The sequence below is a fragment of the Camelus bactrianus genome, chromosome 6 (genome assembly GCF_048773025.1).
Source record: "Camelus bactrianus isolate YW-2024 breed Bactrian camel chromosome 6, ASM4877302v1, whole genome shotgun sequence".
NCBI lineage: Eukaryota > Metazoa > Chordata > Mammalia > Artiodactyla > Camelidae > Camelus > Camelus bactrianus.
In genome coordinates this window covers 63,758,138-63,780,094 of record NC_133544.1, presented here as the reverse complement: position 1 = coordinate 63,780,094, position 21,957 = coordinate 63,758,138, and the positions used below count along the sequence as shown (strand labels likewise).

The following is a 21,957-nucleotide window of genomic DNA, read 5'->3' as shown; positions in this document are numbered from 1 at the left end:
GTCACTAACAAGTGAGACTGAACACTTTGGAGCAATGGGATAGAAAATGTGACTTTAGGACAATTCTTGGACACATGATCTAGTAAGTAAAGCTCTGCTTGTGGAGGGAACAGGACTGAAAAGCCTGACACGCTTCAAAATCTGATAAATAAGATTTAATGTCAGATTTCAAAAGAAACAAGAATTTATTCTTGTTATAACTTACAAAACCCAAGCAACTGAATAGATTCTGAAAGTCAGAAGGACCATTTTTTTGTCACTTGATGTTAAAGTAACTTTATTTATTGAAAAACCTAAGTAGGGCTCTAGAACCAAATAAGAAAGAAAGAAATATATTAATTATTGGGGATAAAATTGCCTTTCACCAAGAAGGCAAAGGTCTGTGAGTTTTTAAAAAGAGTCATTAAATTCTGGATGGAGAAAAGTAAGTGTAACCTAAATAAATGACCACGAAGTAGTTTACAAGAAGAGTTCATAGGCTAGACTAAATTCTACTTCAAACAGGCTGGCAAAATTATTCTGCTGAAAAATGATCAATGTACATCAACTTGTTTAATCTGCAGTTCCCCTCAGCTCGAACCTTTAATACAAACTGCTTTTCCCATGCCCCTTTTCAGGTACTGCCGAACTTAATGACCAGGGAAACATCAGCAGACAAAGTGAAGGTTTGTGGTGAGCCACGTTATTCCCATCTGTGCGCACAGACCACGTGGTCTATGAACAAAACACACTCTCCTTCCTGTTTGGGGGAGTCACATTGGAACCCAGGTACTATGTACATGTGCTGACAGGGACTCAGAGACACAGAGCTCTTGGCTGAGGCAGAACTAAACACATCTGTGCAGCAGAGCCCATGCCTCATGCCACTCTCCAGCCTGCTCGGGGTCTTCCTGGCCCTCATCTTCTCGGGTAAGGATGGTCCAAACATTGGTGGGAATGTTCAGGGTGAAAGGATTGCACACGGTACTTCACAGGGACTTGGGAAGCAAAGGAAGATTGGAGAAAAGCAAGCATATTATGATTCAATTTGGCTTTTCTTTGGGACCTAAATTAATCTCATTCCTACATTATTCTACTCACTACTTCAGCTCTGTTTTCCGATTTTTCCCACAGGATCAGCAGTGGCCCAGACAGTTACTCAAGACCAGCCAGCAGTATCCTCTCACGTAGGGGAGACAGCCACCCTGAACTGTCAGTATGAAACAAGTTATAGCACATACTATATTTTTTGGTACAAGCAGCCTCCCAGTGGAGAGATGACTTTCCTTATTCGTCAAGAGTATAATCGCGGGAATGCAAAGAGTGGCCGCTACTCTGTAAACTTCAGGAAAGCAGAAAAATCCCTCAGCCTCACCATCTCAAACTTACAGCTGGAGGATTCTGCAAAGTATTTTTGTGCTCTTGATGAAAGCACAGTGCTTGAAGTAATAGGACGAGCCGAACAAAAACCCCAGAGCGCAGTAAGAGAGAGCTCCCTGCTGCAGGAGCCAAGCTGAGATGCACACCTGCAGCCCCCAGACAAGACACGGCAGCCCTTGTGGGTGTGTGGTCTGCGGTCCAGATCAGAAGACTTAATTCTAAATAAAAGCTCCTTTTCTGTAACTTGAGAACAGGTGTCCAGAGGAACTTTCTTCTAATACATTCTCAGTCTTGAATGTTCGATTTCAAAGCAATCATGCAGCGTATGTGTAAAGTTGTCTAAATTGTAAAAACTTGCCTCATAATAATTTAAAGCAGCAACTTCACTTAAAGTTGCTCATATCACAACCCTGGGTGTGGTAAACTAGAGTCATCATGAAAGTCACTTCCTTAATCCCTTCGTCTTAAGCTTTGTGTCAGTTAGGGCACAAGTAGAGAAGCAGAACCTCATAGAATGAAGGATTCGCTAAAGAATAAGAACTCAGGCAATTGCTAGAGCAGGTGGAGGAGTCTACATAAAGCTGTGATCTTTGCATCAGGTGTTGAGCCTGAATTCACTGTAAGTTAACTGGAGTGACATCTGTGAAGGAAAGTTGGATGGGGACAAACGCATGGACAAGCTGTGACTTGTAAGGACGCACGAGGACCAGTGCAGACAAGGGGAACACTAAAGCTGTCTGTCTCTCACCTCCTTCCGTCTCACAACAGTGGGTGTCCTTCAGGAGCAGTGGGTGTCATTTGCCATCATGCTACACGCACACTTGGTCCAAGACAAAGAGAAGATGAGGAGGAGATGTGGTGGGAGGTGGACGAGTTGTGAGTCAACAAGCTGGGCTAACCCACCAGCAGCAACATGTGTGAGCTACCACAGTGCCTGGCGCCCTGCCCCAGCCAGCAAGACATGAAAAATATGGCTGCTTCATGACAAGTACCTTCTAAATCTTGCACAAGCCTCTTTCATGGCCAATCCTAACCCAGGACAATACAGGGAAGCAAATTCTGGGAAATATATTTCCAGATAGTTAGATTGAGATAGAACAAAGCTACTACGGTAGCCTCCTTGTTAACCAGGCATCATTCTGTACCTTTTTTTAACAGCACTACTTTCAAATAAAGACAGCAGCAAAACTATGCTTCCTGCTAATATGATGCACGTATTCCTCATTCAACTAAAAACAAGCTAACCATCTCCTGCAAAGAGGTCACACTCTCCCATGGAAAGCGTTTTCTTAACTACTGAGATGTAATTAGATAAAAGCCTGATGTATGTTAGCACATCTTATTACACGCAGGCAAATGGGAGATGAGAGTTTACAGTGGTTAATGTGTACATAAATACACTGATATCAAAATGAAAAAGAAAACTTGACAACTTTCATAGTTCTTGTTTGTGCAAGTGGCTACGTGATTGTGGCCGGTATTTATAACGACCTCCTCCATTACCCATTCTGAACGCTCTGATCGTAAGCAAGCAGCTCCACTCACTGCTATACCTGGCTTTCTATAAAACAAGCTGCCTGTTCGGGAAGGATGGTACGTGGAATGCAGTCAAGTTGAATAAGGAATTCTGCAAGTCCACCGCTGTGGATTCTGCAGAAGTTTGCACAGCATCAAAGGCAGATCTGAGGGTCTGTTTAAGTGGAAATAATCTTGCCAGTACTCAGGGAAAACTGGTATATTGTATTTTGGGAAACATCATTAAGAATGATACTGACTTCTCATCCAAAGCAACAGAAGGCACCAAGGGCATTTCTCATGTGCTTAGAGACAACAAACACATAAAACTTTCAAGTTGTCTTCTTATGAACATGAAGGTATATTTTACAATTATATTTATTAAAAGTCACTGCTAAGAGGGTGGAAAGTCTATGCACAGTTAGGTAAATTATATTTCAACCAACATTTGTGAAAAAGAATTCTAAGGCAGAATATATTAAAAACTCATACACATCAATAAAAAAGGGAAACATTTAGGAAGAATGGCAAAATCTTGAACTCCACTTCAGAAATATGATATCCAATAGTTAATAAACACACAAAACCCTTACTATTATCCTTCATCAGAGGAATGAAAGTAAAACCTCAACTGAGCATTTCATCTTTGTCCTCTCAGCAGCCCGACTGCATCAACGCAGCTGAGAGAGTATGAGTGGAAGCGAACAGGAAAAAATAATGACTGTCTCCAGGAAAGTAAGCGATTAGTAAGTAAATTTCCTAGAAGCTTCCATCATTGAACTGACGTGGAGGAAAGAGCAACTAGTAACAGGTCACAGACCTGGACACTGAAGGAAAGGCCGGCTTTATTAGAAGAAAGAAAGCTGATATTTATTGAGCTCATTATATGTCAGACACTGTAGTTCACATTTCAGATTCATTATCTAATTTAAGTATCACAAAGTATATGAGGTAGGTTTTATTGTTCCCATTGTTGTATCTTTGAGAAATGAGACATAACGTTCCTCACTTTGAAAAGCATCTCTAACTTTTACTGTCAATGAGAATGTCACATCTTAATGGGCTCCTAGAGTGTAAGATTTGGATATGGAAAAGCACTTTGCCCCAGGACAAGGTGGCTGGGAATGTCTCAGTGATGGTGACATTACTGGTTTTAACTGGAACCCAAAGGGAACTAGGAAAGAGGATGCCAAACCTGGGTACCAATTGCCCCAGGATCAATAGACGAGGAAATCATCCACTACCCAGCTGACAGCGCTGAAGGCTTTAGCAAGATTCTCACACGGTGGTGTGCTGGGGAGAGAAGGGTCTGCAGGGAAGGGTGAGATATTGTTCCTTAAACTCTCCACCCACGTTTCCTTATGAAGACCTGTGCTCCTTGCCTTTGCCCTTCCTCCTGCAACGCTATCTCCTCAAACACCCACATGCTGTACCTCTCACTCCCTTTATGTCTTTGCTCAGATGTCACCCCTTTGTGAATGCTCTCTCTAAATCTTTCTATTTTCCTTTTTGAGAATCAGGCTCTAGCACTTCGCATGTATGAAGAATGAAAGCTGAAGCACTGCCACCTGGTGTCCTGCTAAACTAGTTTGTGAGGCTCCCGCTGGCCTCCCTGCCGCCCTCCAGTGCTCCTGGAGTAGATGGTGAGGAAGCCCGGTCACAGGAGGAGGCAGCATCACTGACCAAAAAGTCAGTCATTTTCCCACGGTATGAACAGTGAGAACAAGGACTCAGGAGAACTGTCTGGCTGCTTTATTGTTTTGCCTTCAAAATGTGAAAGTGATTGACTTCAGGACAATGAAGACAATACTTGGGGTTATCTCAGCTGGAGATTACTAGGCTGCCTTGGAAAGAAAGCTTGCCATTTTCGCACAAGTTGGGAGGCTTTTCTCTGGTAAGTAAAATTGGGTTTACTGCTCTGTCCTTATTGTAGTATAGAAATACCTTGGAAGAGTCAACGATGAAAAAAATATTAAAAAACTGTAGCAAACGCTGCTTGGTATACTTTTTTCATATTATTATATGCTACCCAATCTTTCAGTGTATCGTCTGAATGAACTGATTTTCCATAACCATAAGAAACATGATAGTGTGAATACTTATAATACATAAAATCTGCTCAATGCAGCTCAGGAAAATGTTGAGCTTTATTTTGTAGATAGACCCCTGTGCCTTTCAGACACTGTCTCCCAACCCCCCAAGACTGTGTACACTGCCTGCCGCTGGCTGAGCGCCTATGACAGGGAAGGCGTTGTGCCAGATGATGTGCAGGTATGATCTCACTTAATTCTTACCAGAGCCCTTCCAGGTTGCATCCACCTTTCAAAGGGCATTGTGGCAAAGTGCTTGAGATCACAGACGTGGGTTCTATTTCTCAATCTGTCACTCATTAGTTGAGTGATCTTGGGAAAATGTCTTAATTTTTATGCTTCAGTTTCCTCATATCTACAAGGTGGATGTTGATTGTATCTACCACACAGGTGCCTATAAGGAGTGAATGGGGTGAGGAGTGCCAGTGCTGGGCCCAGTGCCCAACAGAAAGATACTGGTTACTTATAGAAAAGGGAATTGCACATGAGAGGGGTTCACTACCTGCCTGGTGCTGCAGAGTCAGTGTCAGAGTGTTTCCTCCCCTCCATATCCTGGTTAGAGCAGATGCCTTTGCTCACCCCAAGAGTAACTCTCTATCTCAATACAGTATTGTGTTTATAGTACGTATCACTTCTCAAAACTATCTCTAAAAAAATCCACTTGTTTAATTTTTTTCTTCTCCAACTGCACTGTAGGCCTTTTATGTCCTCTTCACTACTGCACCCTCCATGCCCGACACTGCTTAGCACACAGGAGGCCAAATAATACAGACGTATATATTTTAAAACTTGAATGAATGTACACAAGATAAATTATTCACAGAATCCATACTATTCACACACTAATATAAAAGATTAAATTCAACGAATCTTTGTGTTGTTTGTCTAGAATTGCCAAGATATACACCCTGCAAATCACTTCCCATGAGGTTTAGTGTATTCAGTGTACCCACTGGCTTGACCTCTATTTCAGGCAAAGTGGGTTGCTGTAGATCATAGACTTCATCTACCTTACTCGTTGCAGGAATGCCAGGGCTGTTGGAAGTGTGCCTTTCCTGTTCTGGACACAGCCCTGGTAATATGCAGGTGATTTTTCCAGTGGATCAGTATTTCCATCAGAAACAAGCTTCCCAGCAGGTGAGCTTCCTGAGTGGTGTGGTGGCGCCCTCACTGTCCCCTTCACTGAGTGGTCTGGCTGCTCTGACCTCAAGGGAAAAAAGGAATCTGACTTGTGGCTTCTGTTTGTCCAGCAGCCCATCCCTTTGTGCTTTTAAATTCAGAGACATTAATGAGGCTTTTCAGGATTTCCTTTATTAACCGTAGCTGCAGCACTTTTCTCGGGGAGAAAGTCAGAGGTTTGCCACTGAGACGCCTCACAGTCCTGTTCCACTTTTGAGAACATGATTAAAACTTGAGTACGTGGAAGGCACTGTCCCCTGATTCTAGCACCTCCTCCATGCTGACCCCTGTGTATGTTTCAGTTGTTCTTTGGAAAGAAGGTTTTGTAGTCTATTTACACTACCAATTTCACAGTAGATTTAGATTGTGAACGATCTTAATGCTATCTTTTACTAGACATTTTCCCTGCATGTCCCTTTTTTTTTCCAATTGTATTTTAAGCCCCGAGAGAAGAAAGAATGTTGTTTTTACAATTTTCAGAACTCCCAGGGAAACTCTGGACACAAAATCACTGTTTAAACAAAAACATGCATGTTGAACTAAATTAAGATTACACGTGGGCTGTGACACAGACAAGATAGAACATAAGTCTTACTTCCTTTTAAACAACTCTATTGAGGTCGAATTGACATTCCATAAAATCCATCCATTTTGAATTAGTTCAATGATTTTTAGTAAATTACCTGAGTTGTGGAACCATTATCGTCATCCAGTTTTAAACATTTTTATCATCACAAAGAGATCTTTTCATGCTCCCTTATAGTTAATCCCTATTCCCACACCTGGCCTCAGGCAAACACAGGTCTCTATGGGCTCCTTTCCTGAACATTTCATATACATGAAATCATTCAATATGTGACTTCTTGTTGTCTGGCTTTTTCCTTAACATAGTGTTTTTGAAGTTCATTTATGCTGTAGCATGCATTAGTATTTAACTCCTTTTTATTCCTGCATAATAGTTCATTGGTTAATATACTAAATTTTGTTTCTCCATTCACCAGCTGATGGACATTTGGACTGTTCCCATTTTGTGGCTCTTAGGAAGAATAACCACAAAGTAGGCTCCCATTATTACACTGAAAACATTCACTGAGCATCACAAATGTATGTCATGTGGCGGATTCCAAACACCATACACTCCACACCAGACAGGAATGTGTTCTGATTCTTATCCAGCCACTTCCCAGATATTTGACCTCATGATAATTAATCTCTTTGAGCCCCAGTTTTCTTATTTGTAAATTGGGAATGATAATTCTGTTGCATGACTTTTGTTTTAGAATAATGTACATAAAGCAAAAGACAACTTAGCACATGGCATGTGTGAACATTTATGATTTGGGAGATTTGAAAATTTTTAAAATTTTGTTGAAAGCTCATATAAAAGTTTGCTAGCCAAAGTGGTTTTCTTGCCATAGTTGCCGTCCTAGTGTCTCAAGCTGAACACTAGCAGTCCACCATTAGTCCGCCCACTTCTGAAAGGTTGTCGGTTCTCTTTGAGTTGTGACTCAGGGGAGATGTCCTAAGTGTTTGTGAAGCTGGTCTCAGGACAGCGGGTTTGATCCGTCCTTTTGAACCAAAAATAAATAAATAAATAAATAAATAAATAAATAAATAAATAAATCTGATTCTAAGGCAGAAATGGTTGGTGTGTTTCTAGGACATTGATGGGGTCTTGTCTCTGATTGGCTGGGCAACCAGATGCAGAATCCTGTTTTCTGAAGCAGAATATTCCACAGGTCTAGACTGCAGAACGTTCCTCTGCTGAGGACCTTGGGTAGGATAAATGGAGAGGAATCCTTGGCCGGTCTCATTGCTGATCCTGTGGCTTCATCTTGGTGGTAAGTTCAGGGACAGCCAAAGCAACTCTGAGCAGTCTGGGGTGGTGATGGGGAAGGAGGAGGATGCAGGCAGGCACCTCTAGGTTCTGTCTGGGAAAGTGTGAAGACAGTGAACCCTCTGTGCAGAGATCAGTCTCTATGTCTGACTTTGTCTTTCTGAACAGGAGGGAGCCTCCTCTTGAGCATGAAACAGGGTCCTCCATGGTTGCACGTTCAGGAAGGAGACAGCACCAATGCCACCTGCAGTTTCCTTTCCAGCTCTTTTTATGCTTCTCACTGGTACAGATGGGAACCTGCAAGAAGTCCCCAGAACCTGTTTGTAATGACACTAAATGGGGATGAAAAGGAGGAAGGACAAGTCAGAGTCACTCTGAGTACTATGGACGGTCACAGCTCCCTGCACATCAAAGGACCCCAGCCCGAGGACTCAGCCGCATCCCTCTGTGCCTCCACACAGTGCCCTGCAGTCACCTGCAGCCCCTGCCCAAACCGGTGCCTGCTGCTGCTCTGGTGCCAGCGTTGATGAAGAGGCAAAAATCGGGTAGAAAATGCAAATTCAATGAATTACAGTGTTTTCAATAATTCAGTCACTGTTGCTCCCTAAACTACCTGCACTGTTACTAAGCATCACTAACCTGGACTTCTTGCAACATATTAGCCGTGTCACTGAGTCAGATCCCTTGCTTCCTCTTTTGCCAGGATTCCAAGTGAACTAGATAGTAACTCAAACCTACCTAAAACAATCTGGTTAATCTACGGTAATATTTACCCTCCCACATTGGGACTCATCCTAAGAGCTAGTCCTTCTGTCCGATTTCTACACATGCATGAACGCAACATGGGGACAGGTGGAGAAGACTTTTCTCACACACCTGGCATGGAATCTGCCTGTTTCATACCAGAACAGGCAATTCCGCTTCATTTAACTCATTGCAGATTTTGGTTTACTTCAACCTTTCCCCTACATGGACACATGTTTTTCACTTTTCCTCATGGGGGCTATTTGCATTTTTGAAAATCACCCGTAATGACACTTGGTCTCTCCTCCAGTGTCTCTGACTGTGATATTGAACAATAATTGAACTCTATGGTCTGAGTTTCTTCATTTCTAATCCCCAGGTGTATGAGGCTGGTTGCATATCTGGCGCTGCACTCACTCTGCAGCTTTCCAAATAATCCACCGGTTTAATACCCCATCGTTCCTCTGGAGACCTTTAATTCTGGAGGCTTTCTGGATTTTGTCAACAAGATCAACTTCCTTCTGTGCTTCTTCAAGCAACAGCTTGAGATGCAGTTTTCTCCCAACGTCTACATTAGTAACTAGTTATCCAGCTGCTGTCCAGCTTCCTGAATTATGTTGCTATTCTCTCTCGCTGTCTTTTATTACGTACTATTTTTTTCTCTCTTTCTTTTTTTGTAGATTTATGTTTTTAAAATCTTATTACTGTCATTTTCTCATGCTTAGGAAAAAATAATACATATTATAAAACCCATATTGGATTGCATACAAATCCCTGACTGGAACCAATTAAGATGTACATGCATGAAAGATTTTTTTTCAAAGATCATTCACAGGCAGTAATGAATATCTATGACCATCAGACGGAATGCCTGAATCCGTTCTGCTCCATCTAGCAAACTGCATGTTTAGAACTGAAAGTCTGAGTACAAGACTGAGTGAGGAGAACCCCCAGCTCACTGCACACTCGTGCTCGTGGAGTGAAACAGTATGGAGAAGAGCTGCTGGTCAACCCCCGAACTGGGTCCCCATCATTACTGGCACAAATATCAATGGATGAAAATTCTAATATTGTCAATAATGATCCTGTGTCTTTAGCTAACTCTGAATACGTAGAAACATAAGGCACAGAAAAAAGCAAGGTCAAAATTTGGCACATCTGCTCATTGCTGCAACACAATACTTCATGGCATTTCTCACCATAGAATAAAAATTTGACTTTGCTTATACAGCACTTCAGCGTAGAAAGCTACTTAGATGGACCCATGACTCCACCTTCCTTGGGCCCATGCTTGCCACCACGCGAGAGGGTAAAACTCTTCCACACAAGTAAATGTGCATGTCTTTATGAAAGTCACAAGTAACTAAGGAAGCGTGTCAAAAGTCTCAGTTTTCGGTGTTCTCAATGATCTGAAATTGAAAATAGTCTGTTAAATATTGATTATTTGCTGAGTTACATGATCTTTTAAGTAGTCCCTCATTTTTTTTTAAAGTTATGTCACATGTAGTGAGAAGAATGAGTGAATTATAAACGCCACATTGAACATGAAAAGCTCCACCTCCCTGTTTACTGCAGGGCCCCAACGTGAGCAATCAGCCAGCTGCGCCTGTGAGTGGAGACCCAGAGCTCCCGTTCCATCCCAGCAGTGGCAGCAGGGCTTTGTGACACATACGTGAAAGGAAGTTTGGTGAAAAGGGCAGATGCCCCAGGCCCAGCTGTCAGAGGCAACCAGAGAGAGAAAAAGCACAATTTATTCTTGCCAACTTCTCACAAGTCCTCACCAGGACTCTTCTCCACAGGACCTCAGTGCAATTGTGTTTTGTTGCATAAAAATCACCCCAAACCTCAGCGACTTGCGACAGCCACCATTTTATTACCTCATGACACTTCTGCTCCAGCTCACACCTGGGGGCTTGGCTGCTCTGGAGCACCTCAAACTGCTCACTTATGTCTGCAGTCTCAGTGGGAGCGCCTGGAAGCTGGGCTCAGTTGGAACAGACATGGCCGGGTTCACCTCTCACTCCAGACGTCCTCAGAATGACCATGGCCCCCACACAGGTCTCTCTTCATGGTCTCTCTGGGAAACTGCGCATCTTATCTGGTGACTTTTTGTCAAATTACATTGATTTTTGAGTCTCTGGTATGTGGCAAGGTAACATACTGAAACAGTAAAGATGAACTCTAAGTTGGATAATTTACAAAGCTTAACAATCTGTATGACAGCAAAGAAATAGGTGCTTTTTATCTTCCATTTTGATATCATGGTTTGCCTAAGAATAAGTCAGGAGTCTTCCCCACGTTTAATAAAACGTCTGTGACCTAATATGCTCCATTGACACATGTAGAGACACACACGATGTGAGTCTGATGAAGCTGGACACGACAAAGGAAATATATTATTTCCTCCTGATGCCTTAGTTTCAAACCACAGGGTCCATTTTTAAAAGGCAAATCACTCCTCCATAAACAATATCAGTATGTGTAAACGCTGTCTTTTCAAGCCTTGACAAACCTACATACGACTTGAATTAGAAAGCACTCTGTAAGGAATTGGTTAGAAATTCAGCAATTTCTGATCTAGTCACAGGGGGGCAGCATCTGCAAACACAGACACCCACCCCCTTCTGAAAATAGCTGAGTGAAACATGGTAGGTCTGATTGGCTCTCAACCTGCAGTCCCTCCTTTCCCCTTTCTTTCCAAAAGGTAGTGGCAGGGTTTGGAAGAAGCTTGTACAAGGGAAACCCATCAGGTTTGGTCAGATTCAGCAACTGTTTCTGAAGAGGAATAAAGGGGAAGATGTTTCTCATAACAACGATTCTGATCTTATGGATGCAAATATCACGTGAGTTTGGGATTCCCCTGGTTGCTCCCAGAGAATTCAGCAGAGTGGGTTATTATCTGTAGGCAACTGCAGGAATGAGATTTTCTCATTGAGAGATAAGATGTTGAGAAAAACACAAAAACTAAAAGGAAGAAAGAGGTAGTTGGGGAGGGAGACATGGAAAGAAGGAGAAAGTACACAGAAGAATGAGAAAGACCATTGTAGCTGAGAGAATAGACCTCTAACCAGACCCTGATGCCTCCCACTGTTTTTCTGAACAGAAGTGAATGGACAACAGTTAAAGCAAATTCCTGAATTCGTGCCCCTACAAGAGGGAGAGAACTTCACCACATACTGCAATACCACCAGCCCTTTAAACAGCTTACAGTGGTATAAGCAGCAGCCTGGGGGACGTCCAGTCTTCTTGATGACATTAACTAAGAGTGGAGACGTGACGAGGCAGGGGAGACTGACAGCTCGGTTTGGAGAGACCAGAAAGGACAGCTTCCTGCACATCCCGGCCGCCCAGACTGCAGATGTGGGAACCTACTTCTGCGCAGGGGCACAGCGCTCTCAAAGCACCTGCTGCCTGTCCCCAAACCTCGCTGTGGGGCTCCAGGAGCAGCTCCTCCTCAGCTGTCCTCAGGGCAGGAGCCAGAGAAAGCTGAAGTCACAATGTCTATGAAGAAATGAATTTTTAACAACAACAACAACAAAAAATCCCCAGTCTCATATGTTGTTACTGCAGATTTCTACCGAACAATGAGGAAATATTACCACAAATTCTACACAATTTCTTCCAGAAGATAGTAATTCCTCACCAAGTTTTTGAAGCTAGTATTCCCCTGATACCAAAATCAGATAAAGACCATACCAAAAAACAAAAACAAAAACAAACTGCAGAGAACTATCCTTCATTATTATAGAAACAAGTTTGTTAACAAGATATTAGCAAGTAGAATTCATCAATATATAAAAAGACAAATATATCAAGGACAAATGGATTTTTTTTCAAGGATGAAAAACTTTCTTCAATGTTTGAAAATCAATTGATAAAAGTCACCATATTAACAGAATAAAAGAAAGAGTCATATGATCACATTAATTTATGTAGAAAAAGCATTTGACAATATTCAACAGTCACCATGGTGAAAACTCTGAGAAACATAGAAATAGTGGGGAATTTCCTCAATAGCTAATAGTATATTTACTGGTAAAAGTCTATGTACTTTTCTCTAAGACTGGGAACAAAGCAAGAATAACCACAGTCTTCACTCTCCTTTCAGCATCCTGCTAGACATTGTAGCCAGGGCAATAAAGCAATTAGATATAAAGACAACTACAAAACACTGGTACTTAAAAAGATGCAAGCAGCTATTTGCTCTAGCAATTATTCTAGCAAGCCCTTATTCCCGGTGGAATTGCATAGGTATTTTTGGAGAAAGTCAATTGATAGAATATGTATTTGGGCCTATTTTTGACTTTGATTCTGTTTATTGGTGTCTTTATTTTATCCTCATACCAACAGAACATTCTGTCTTAATTACTGGGCCTTCATGTATGTTTTGAAATCCGGAAATGCAAGTCAAACTTCCTTTTTCTTACTCAAGATTTATTCTAGGTCTTTGCATTTAAACATAAATTATAGAATTAGCTTTTACCACAAAAGATTACTCATCATTTGATTGAGATTGTGTTGAATTTGTGGATTCATTTGGGAAAACTGACATCTTAATATATGGAGTCTTTAGATTCATCCGATATTCTCTTCATGCAGGCCTTCTCTAATTTCTTTTCTTAATGTTAAAAAACTCTTGTAGAGTACTTGCATGCCTTGTATCAAAATAGTTAACAAGTATTTGATAAATGACATTTTAATACATTTTTCTAATGTTTTTGTCTGGAATCTAGAAATGAAATTGATTTTGGGGTTTTGTGAAGGAAAAACCGGGCTGGTCTGACAAGATAACTCATAAGTCTAGGAATGTGAAGGAGAGGCTGGGCTGGGCTAACAAGTCTAAGTATTGGAATACTGATCTGAGTTCTGCTAGACTAACTTGTAAATCTAGGTTAATTAGTGTTGGTTTGCTGTTCATGTTTTTTGCTAGCCAGCTGGATTTTCAAAGATACATATCTGGCTTTGGAATGTTGGTTTGCTGCCTTCCCGCCTCCACTTTTGTGATGATAATGCTGCTAAAGCTGTTCCATGCCTATTGGCCGAATACCCCAAGCTTGTACTTTACCCTATAAAACCTCATGTGCACATCTTGAAGGTGCTCAGAGCTTCAGAACAGAAGCCCCTCTGAGCCCGCCGGCATAATACATCTGAGTACTCCAACCCTCCGAGTGGTGCTTGTTTCTTGACTGGCCTGTCGTTTCCGTAACATTTCAATGGCCTTGTTAACTAACACACCTGTCAGTTCTAGTTCTTACAGTTTGTTCATGGACACTTTTACATTTCCTGCCTACACAAGTGTGTCACCCATGAATAAACAGGGTGTAACTTCTCCCTTCTGAAACTTAATTCATGTTATTTCCTTTTCCTGATTTGACCCAGGCCCCCCAGTACAACCATGAATAAAAGTGGGTATAGTGTACTTGTCTGTTTCGTGATCTTGTAGTACATAACACTGACTTTTGGTATTTTGATTGATATACTTTATTAAAGTCAGGAATTTATCTTGTTTTATGGGCGTATTCACCATACACAAGTGTTAGCCTTTATCAAATTCTCTTGATTTTCTCAAAGTAAATTTTGGTTTTCATCAAGAAAAGAAAGACAACAGCCCCTCATGTGGTCTTAGAGATAAGATCCTCTAAAATTAAAAAAACTCTGAAATGAGACAGTAGACTAGAAAAACTTATTTTTAGATTCTCCATAGTCACAGTATTTTTTGTTGTTCTATATTATTCAGAATGACACTTTGTGTGGTTTCTACCAGCTTCTAAAAATTAAAGGCAAAGAAACTAACAAACAAAAAAAGTTATTGTTAATTTTCTGATGCCTTTTGCTAATATAAGAAAATAATACATTCCTACCAACCTTAAATAATTTCAGTTTTATTTATTCCTATATTTTCAGTAGTAGTGCTTGTTGACATGTGTGTGTATTTGTGTGTGAATTTCCACGGAACAGGTCCCTCTTGAGGGCCTCAGCTGTGTCAGCCACTCTTATAAACACTATCTTTTAAACACGGGAAGGTTAGACAGAAAGGAAAATTAAAGAGCAGCCAGCAACTGAGCATAACGGGGGTATTACTGAAACAACGCAATAAAAAACAATTAAAACCTTCTGTGAAGTGTTATAGGACTAAGAAACAAAAATGAGTAAAGAGGTATTACAGCTAATTGCTTTTTACTATTTTACTTTAAGCCTGTAGTGTCTTAAAATCTTGAATCTGTGGATTTCTTTTGTTAGGGTGGACATCTTGACAATAGTAATCCTTCCTACTCATAAACATGGAATGCTTATCTATTTATTTCTATTGCCTTCAATTTCCTTTATCAATGTTTTTTTCTTTTCAGAGTAAAGATCTTTCACCTTCTTGGTTAAATTCATTCCTGGAATTTAATCTTTTTCATTTAATTTTAGATTGTGTTGTTTTCTTCGGTTATCTTTCTGATCGTTATTATTAGCGTGTACAAATGAAACTTTTTCTGTATATTCATTGTGTACCCTGCAACTTTATTGAATTTATTTATTAGTCCTTAAAGTGTTCTGTTGGTGTCTTCATAATTTTCTACATTGAATATCAGGCCATCTGCAAACAGTGACAGCTTTATTTCTTTCTCTCCAATTTGGATGTTTTTTATTTCTTTGTTCTGTCTGATTGCTGTGGCTAAAATCTTAAATACTATGTTAAGTACAAGTGAAGAGAGTGGGCATCCTAGTTTTGTTTCTGATCTTAGAGAAAAAGTTTTGGTTTTTTAATCATTAAGTATAAGGTTAGCTGTGGATAGGTCATAAACGGCCTTTATTATTTAAGGTATGTTCCCTCTATACCAAGTTTATTGAGAATTTTAACATAAATAGATGCTGAATTTTATCAAATGAATTTTCTCCATCCATTGAGATAATCATGTAACTTTATCCTTCATTCTGTTAGTATATCACAGTGATTGATTTGTGGATATTCAACCAACGTTGCACACCTGGAAAAATCCTACTTACTCATAATGTGTATGTATTGTTGAATTCAGTTTCCCAATATTTGCTGAGGGTTTTTGCATCTCTGAGTTTTGACCTGTATTTTTCTTTTTTTGTAGTATCATCGTCTGGTTTGTGTATCAAAATACTGCTGGCCTTATTGAAAAAGTTTGGGAGTACTCACTATTCTTCAGTTTTCTGGAAAAGTTTGAGCAGGATGGGGACTAACTTTTCCTTAAATGTTTGGAGAATTCCCCTGTGAAGCCACAGCATTCTCTACATCAAGAATCAACAAAATATGACCCATGACCAAATCTATTCAGCCACCTATTCTTGTAAGAAAAGTTTTATTGGAGCATCGCAGCGCTCATTTATTCATGTATTATCAGTGGCTTCTTTCATGCCACAGTGGCAGAGTTCAGTAGCTGCAACAGAGACTGAGTGGCCTGCAAAGCCAAAAGTATTTACTATTCTACCCATTATGGAAAAAGATTGTAAACCCCTGTTCTGCATCATTAGTCATCAGGGAAATTCAAATTGCTACCACAGTGAGACCACTATACACCATTACGTTGGCTAAGAGTAATAAAGCAACAATATTAAGTGTTGACAAAGAGTTAGAAAAAGTAGTTTGATTTAGAATCTACTTAGTGTTCTCTTTAGTGTGAAGGGCTCTCCTTGATCTGATGTTGCTATTACGGGAGGAAAGACAGCCCCGTGCAGTGATTCAGCTTGAGGACCAGTTCCTGTCTTTGAAGGGACCCTAGGGCAGGTGAGGTCCCTCCATGAATATATCCGAAGCCCTGTTTTCTCCTGGTAGGTCTAGCATCCCAACCAAGGCTTCCAGATCCACGTGAGACACACCTCAGTTAGCGGAAACAGAGGTTTCACAGGGGGAAACCTCATCAAGGGCAAAATTTCCTTCTGTCCTGAGAAATCATTGGCCTAAGAAGAATACTCAGCCATTCATATCAGTGCTCTGATTGATGCATGGATGGTAAGCATGAACATTTAAGAAACCTTATACAATTGTACAGTGTAACTTCTCTATAGGGCCACAAAGGGGCAGTGGTGCTTCAGAAAAGATTAACATTTGTCCCACATTCTCCAAGAAGCCACAAATTAGCCTTTAAAAATCTAATGACTTTTTAATCTCCTATTAGCTTCAGTTTTGATCTATAAATTATGCATATTTGTATGTGGATAAGTATGTATGTATGTATGTATGCATGCATGCATATATCCATCTACCTAAGTAGTATCTGTGTATATTCTAGTCTACTAGTTTGAAAACTATGACTTTGGAAATCAACACTTCTTTGACTAATACAGGTTGTTCTTCAAGATCAGGACCATATTAGCTTCTCGAATACAAATTTATAATGTTTCCACCCAGACACAGCCCAGTCTCCAACCACTGAGTTAATCTGTGCCTAGAATTTCCTCACCCCATTTTTAAAAAGGAAAAACTGCTGCTGGTGTAAGTGCCAATCCAAGCATCCGTCCATTGGAACCATTGTCTCTCTGGGCCAGAAGTAGAGCTCATTACTGGTTTGTTTGTTTTATTTTTTATTTTTTTGTCACATCATATAGATACACATTTCTCTTCAGCATCTTTTATCTGAAAGTACTCAAATACTGGGGCTAGGTTCGCTGAAGACTGGGATTGTGTCTCTTTCAGGAATGAGACCCAAGTATTGCTCATGTACTAGCACTCAGTAAACATATATTGAAGCAATGCATTAATGAATAAATAAATGAAAAGAAAACATATCAAAAGTTTAACAATTAAGAATCCCCTTGGAGTGCTGGAGTCAAATGGGATTAGTCTGAGGAATGGAACTCTTACTGTCTCCTGTTGGACTGAAATGATGCTTTTCTTGGACTGGATTTGAAATGACATCAAATACAGACACAACAAAGTTCTCTCTGTACTTCAGAAAAGTGTGCTATTTCTTTCAACTTCTATTATTGATAATGCAGAGCAACACTATTTTTAGGGATGTTTTGGAATTTATCCTTAATTTCTGTCTTTACATCCTGTTGTGTTAGCATCAAAAACCAAATGGATTTTTTTTGTATTTTTGTATTCTACCTATGAGGATAAAGGTTGGATAAAATAGTAAATGTTTGATCAAACCCATGATGAGAACTACCAAAAAATGTCACATTACTGAATGGTTGTGGCCAGATCTTCTAAAGTGTACAGAATTTTTCTAGCCTCTCTTATGTGTTTGGTGATTGAAACTCCTCCAGACCAGATAATTCCAGTACTTCTCAATTTATAGTCCCCATGTATATTATTAGAAATATTTCATTGGCCTGGTTTATATTTTAGAAGAAATACAAAGAAATTAAAATTGATTTGACTGTCTTCTATCATTTCTTAGGGTCATGTAAATTGTGGATACACCTGAAAAATTATATTAAAATTTAAGTTCCATGAGGGCAAAAGGGCTGTCTATTCTTTCTCTTCTGATCCATGACTTTTGCTTGTAATGGTATATTATGTCCCTTGTGTGTCCTCAATAAACTTTATTTTTATATTAAAAAAGAAATGCCACTCTCTGTACTAATCCTGGGACTCCATGGGAGTCCCTGTCTCCCCTACTGTAAAATCATATCACCCCTATTGACACATCAAGGTGCCCTTGTACATGACATTTAACGTTCTAGGAAGTGTGAGGAGAAGGAAGAACAGGATAGAGGGAGATAGTTTGTAACTGATCATGTTTCATGTGTAAATAGGGGATTTCTGGTTTTCAATGAAATTTTCAGCAATTTTAAGTTAGGGCAAAAAGGGGAAGTACTTGCTTTGCAAAAATAGCTTTCAGTGAAAGTCCTTGTGAGAGGGTGGGGCCTCTTGAAAGCATTACAGCAGCTGTGAGCTTACAGTCAGCTTCCTCGCGGGCTGCGAAGACCAGCTGTCACTGAGCTTTTGTGCCAGGAACAATGGAGAGGATTCTGGGAGCATCGTTTTTAATTCTGTGGCTTCAACCAGGCTGTGAGTAATGGAGGAGAAACCCTAGGATAAGTTTAATTTGGGGGAATGAAAGATTGGGATACAGACAGAGTCATGCTGGTAGAAATTTATAGGATGAGATATAAATTTGCAGATCTAATGAATTTTTCTTCTTAATCAGGGGTGAGTGGACAACAGGATGGAAAAAGTGACCAACAGCAGGTGAAACAGAGCCCTCAGCCCCTGGTAGTCCACGAAGGAGCAATTTCAATTCTGAACTGTACTTATGAGAACAGTCTATTTGACTATTTCTCATGGTACCGGCAATACCCTGGTCAAGGCCCTGAATTCTTGATAGCCAAAAGTTCAGGTGGGAATAAAAAGGAAGATGGAAGATTCACAGTTTCCTCCAACGGAAATGCCAAACACTTCTCATTGCACATCAAGGACTCCCAGCCCGGAGACGCAGCCACCTACTTCTGTGCAGCAAGTGCACGGTGCTCTCCAGGCACCTGCAGCCTGTACCCAAACCTGCAGCCGGGGCTCCATGAAACCCTGCTATGTAGACAAACTGTTCACAAACATACACACACATAATCCATTTGGTCATAAATAAGTCTTAATGCATAAAAAATCTGAATTTATACAGAATTTATTCTTTGACTAAAACTGAATTGATACAGTAAATCAACTGCAAATAGATGTCACCAGAAATTCCCAAATATTTGGAAATTATGCACTAAGCTTTAACTAGCAGGTTAAAGAAGCAATTAGAAACACTATCAGAAAATACTCAGAAAAAAAATCTAGTGAGAACACATATATAAAAGTAAGAGTGAGAAGCAGGTAAAATAGTACATTGATGAAAATTTATTTTTTAAATGTTTATATCACTAAAGAAGAAAGGTTGAAAAACTATTATCTAGGCCTTAAATAACAGAAGATAGAAAAATAGAATGAATTAAACACAACATCAGCTAACAGAAGGAAATAATTTTTGTAAGTGAAATTATGAAATATAAGCAAACAATAGAAATATCCATAAAATACAAAGTTAATTTTCTTAATATGATTAATCAAATTGATAGATTTCTAGATAGAATTAAGAAAGGAACAAGGAGAAAAATGCAAATTATAAATATAATGAATGAAATAGAAAAATGTACTGCATAGTCAACATTAAAAGGATAGTAAAAGAATATCATTATCAAGTTTATGCCACCAGATGTAGACCCACATGTGTGGGGAAACCTGATATCTTTGACAAAGTTGAAAAGACAGTTCAAAGGAGGAAGGGTAGCTGGATGAGCAAGTGATGCTGGGACCATTAGATGTTCAAGGCAAATAATTCAACCTTTGCCTAAACCTCACACCTTACACAAAGTTAGAGGACAGTCCCAAAATGGATCATACAAACAAGTATAAAATGTGAAACTATAAAGCTTCCAGAAGAAAAAATAATAGAAAAATCCAATCAAAAAATGGACAAAAACTCACACAGACACTTTACCAAAGAGGCAATGTGGTAGGGAAAAAAGCATGTAAAGAAGCACATGAAGAGATGTTCAACATCATTAGCCATGAGTGAAATGCAAATTAAGGCCACAATGAGATACCACCCCACATTTATCACAGTGACTAAAATAAGAACACTGACAATATCAAGTTTTGGCAAGAATGCAGAGAAATTGAATCACTTATACATTGCTGGTGGGTGAGTGGTCCAGTCATTCTGGAAAACAATGCAGCAGTTTCACATAAAGCTAAACATTCACTTACCTTATGATCCAGCAATCCACACTCCTGGGTATTTATGCTTAAGAAATGAAAATCTTATGTCACACAAAGATCTGTACATGAATATTCATGGTGGCTCTGTTTGTGATGGCCAAAACCTCGAAACCACCCAAATGTTCTTCATTGGGTGAACAGATAAATAAGCTACAGTACATCCATCCAATGACATAATATTTATAGATCTTCCACAATTCCCATGGAGTTAGGTCCCAATAAGCCATCATAATTTGAAAATAGTGTAATAAGTCAAAAATGTGTTTCATACATCTATCCTACCAAACATCATAGCTGAGCCTAGCTTAGCTTAAATGTGCTCAACATTTACATTAGCCTACAGCTACAGGGGAAAATCATCTAACACATAGTCTATTTTATACTAAAGGGTAGAGAATCTCATAATTTACTGAGTACTGTACTGAAAGTGAAGAACAGAATGGTTGTGTGGGTACAGAATGGTTCTAAGTGTTTTGGTTGTTTTATCCCATGGTGAGGGGAGCTCAGCTTGCACAGCTTCACCAGACAATATCACATGCATGTTACTAGCCTGGAAAAGATGAAAATTCAAAATTCCAAGTGTGGCTTCTACAGAATGCATGTGGCTTTCTCACCACTGTACAGTCAAAACTACTAAGTTGAATCATCATAATTTGGAGACAGTCTGTAGTGACTAAAAGGAACAGACGGTTGATACATGCAATAAACTGGATGTACCTCAAGGGTGTTAATCTAAGTGGAAAAAAAAAAGTCAACCCCCAAATGGTGCAGGGTGTATGATTACACTTACTGGCTTATTATGGTCCCACACATGATGTATGATTTTATTTATACCACATTCTCAAAAGGACAAAATATAAAGATGCAAAAAAGATCGGTTGCCGGGAGTTATCAGGGGATGCACGGGTGTGGAGCGTGTGTAAAGTGAATTTCTTTAGGGTGATGAAACTGTTCTGCATCTTGATTTTAGTGGTAGTAATAAGAACCTATACATGTGATAAAATTTCATAGAGCTATGCATCAAAAAAGTGCATATAAAAATGAGTGATTCAGAGTAAGGCCTGTATTTTAATAATATTTCATCAATATCACTGTCCTGGTTTTGATCAATGTACTATGGTTATGTAAAATATTATCATTGGAGAAAGCTGTGTGAAATGTAGAGAGAACTCCACAATACATTGGCAACTTGTATGTGAGTCTAAAACTATTTCAAAATAAAAGTAAGCATGTGATGCAACCATAAGATCGCTGGTGGGAGTGTAAACCGGGCAACAACTCTAGTGGTTTCTCACAGAGCTAAACATACACACAACCCAATGGCTCCACTTCTAGGCATTTACAGAGGGGATTGAAAATATGTCCCCAAAAGACTCGTAAAGAATATTCATAATGGAGCAGTGTATACATCTGATTAGAGTTCTCTTCATTGGACTGAGATATACAAGATTAAAATAGGACACAATACCTAGACTGTAATGCGTGTTCAGTATCAGAGAACAGCCATTATC

At 39.7% G+C, this 21,957-nt stretch overlaps 1 protein-coding gene and 1 pseudogene across 1 annotated transcript in view; both read left to right on the top strand.

Annotated features, from left to right (window-relative positions):
• Window positions 1–21,957, top strand: part of LOC105068757 (M1-specific T cell receptor alpha chain) — a 493,537-nt gene that overhangs the window by 126,106 nt on the left and 345,474 nt on the right. The window lies entirely within an intron of this gene.
• On the top strand, window positions 697–11,448 carry LOC141577841 (uncharacterized; annotated as a pseudogene).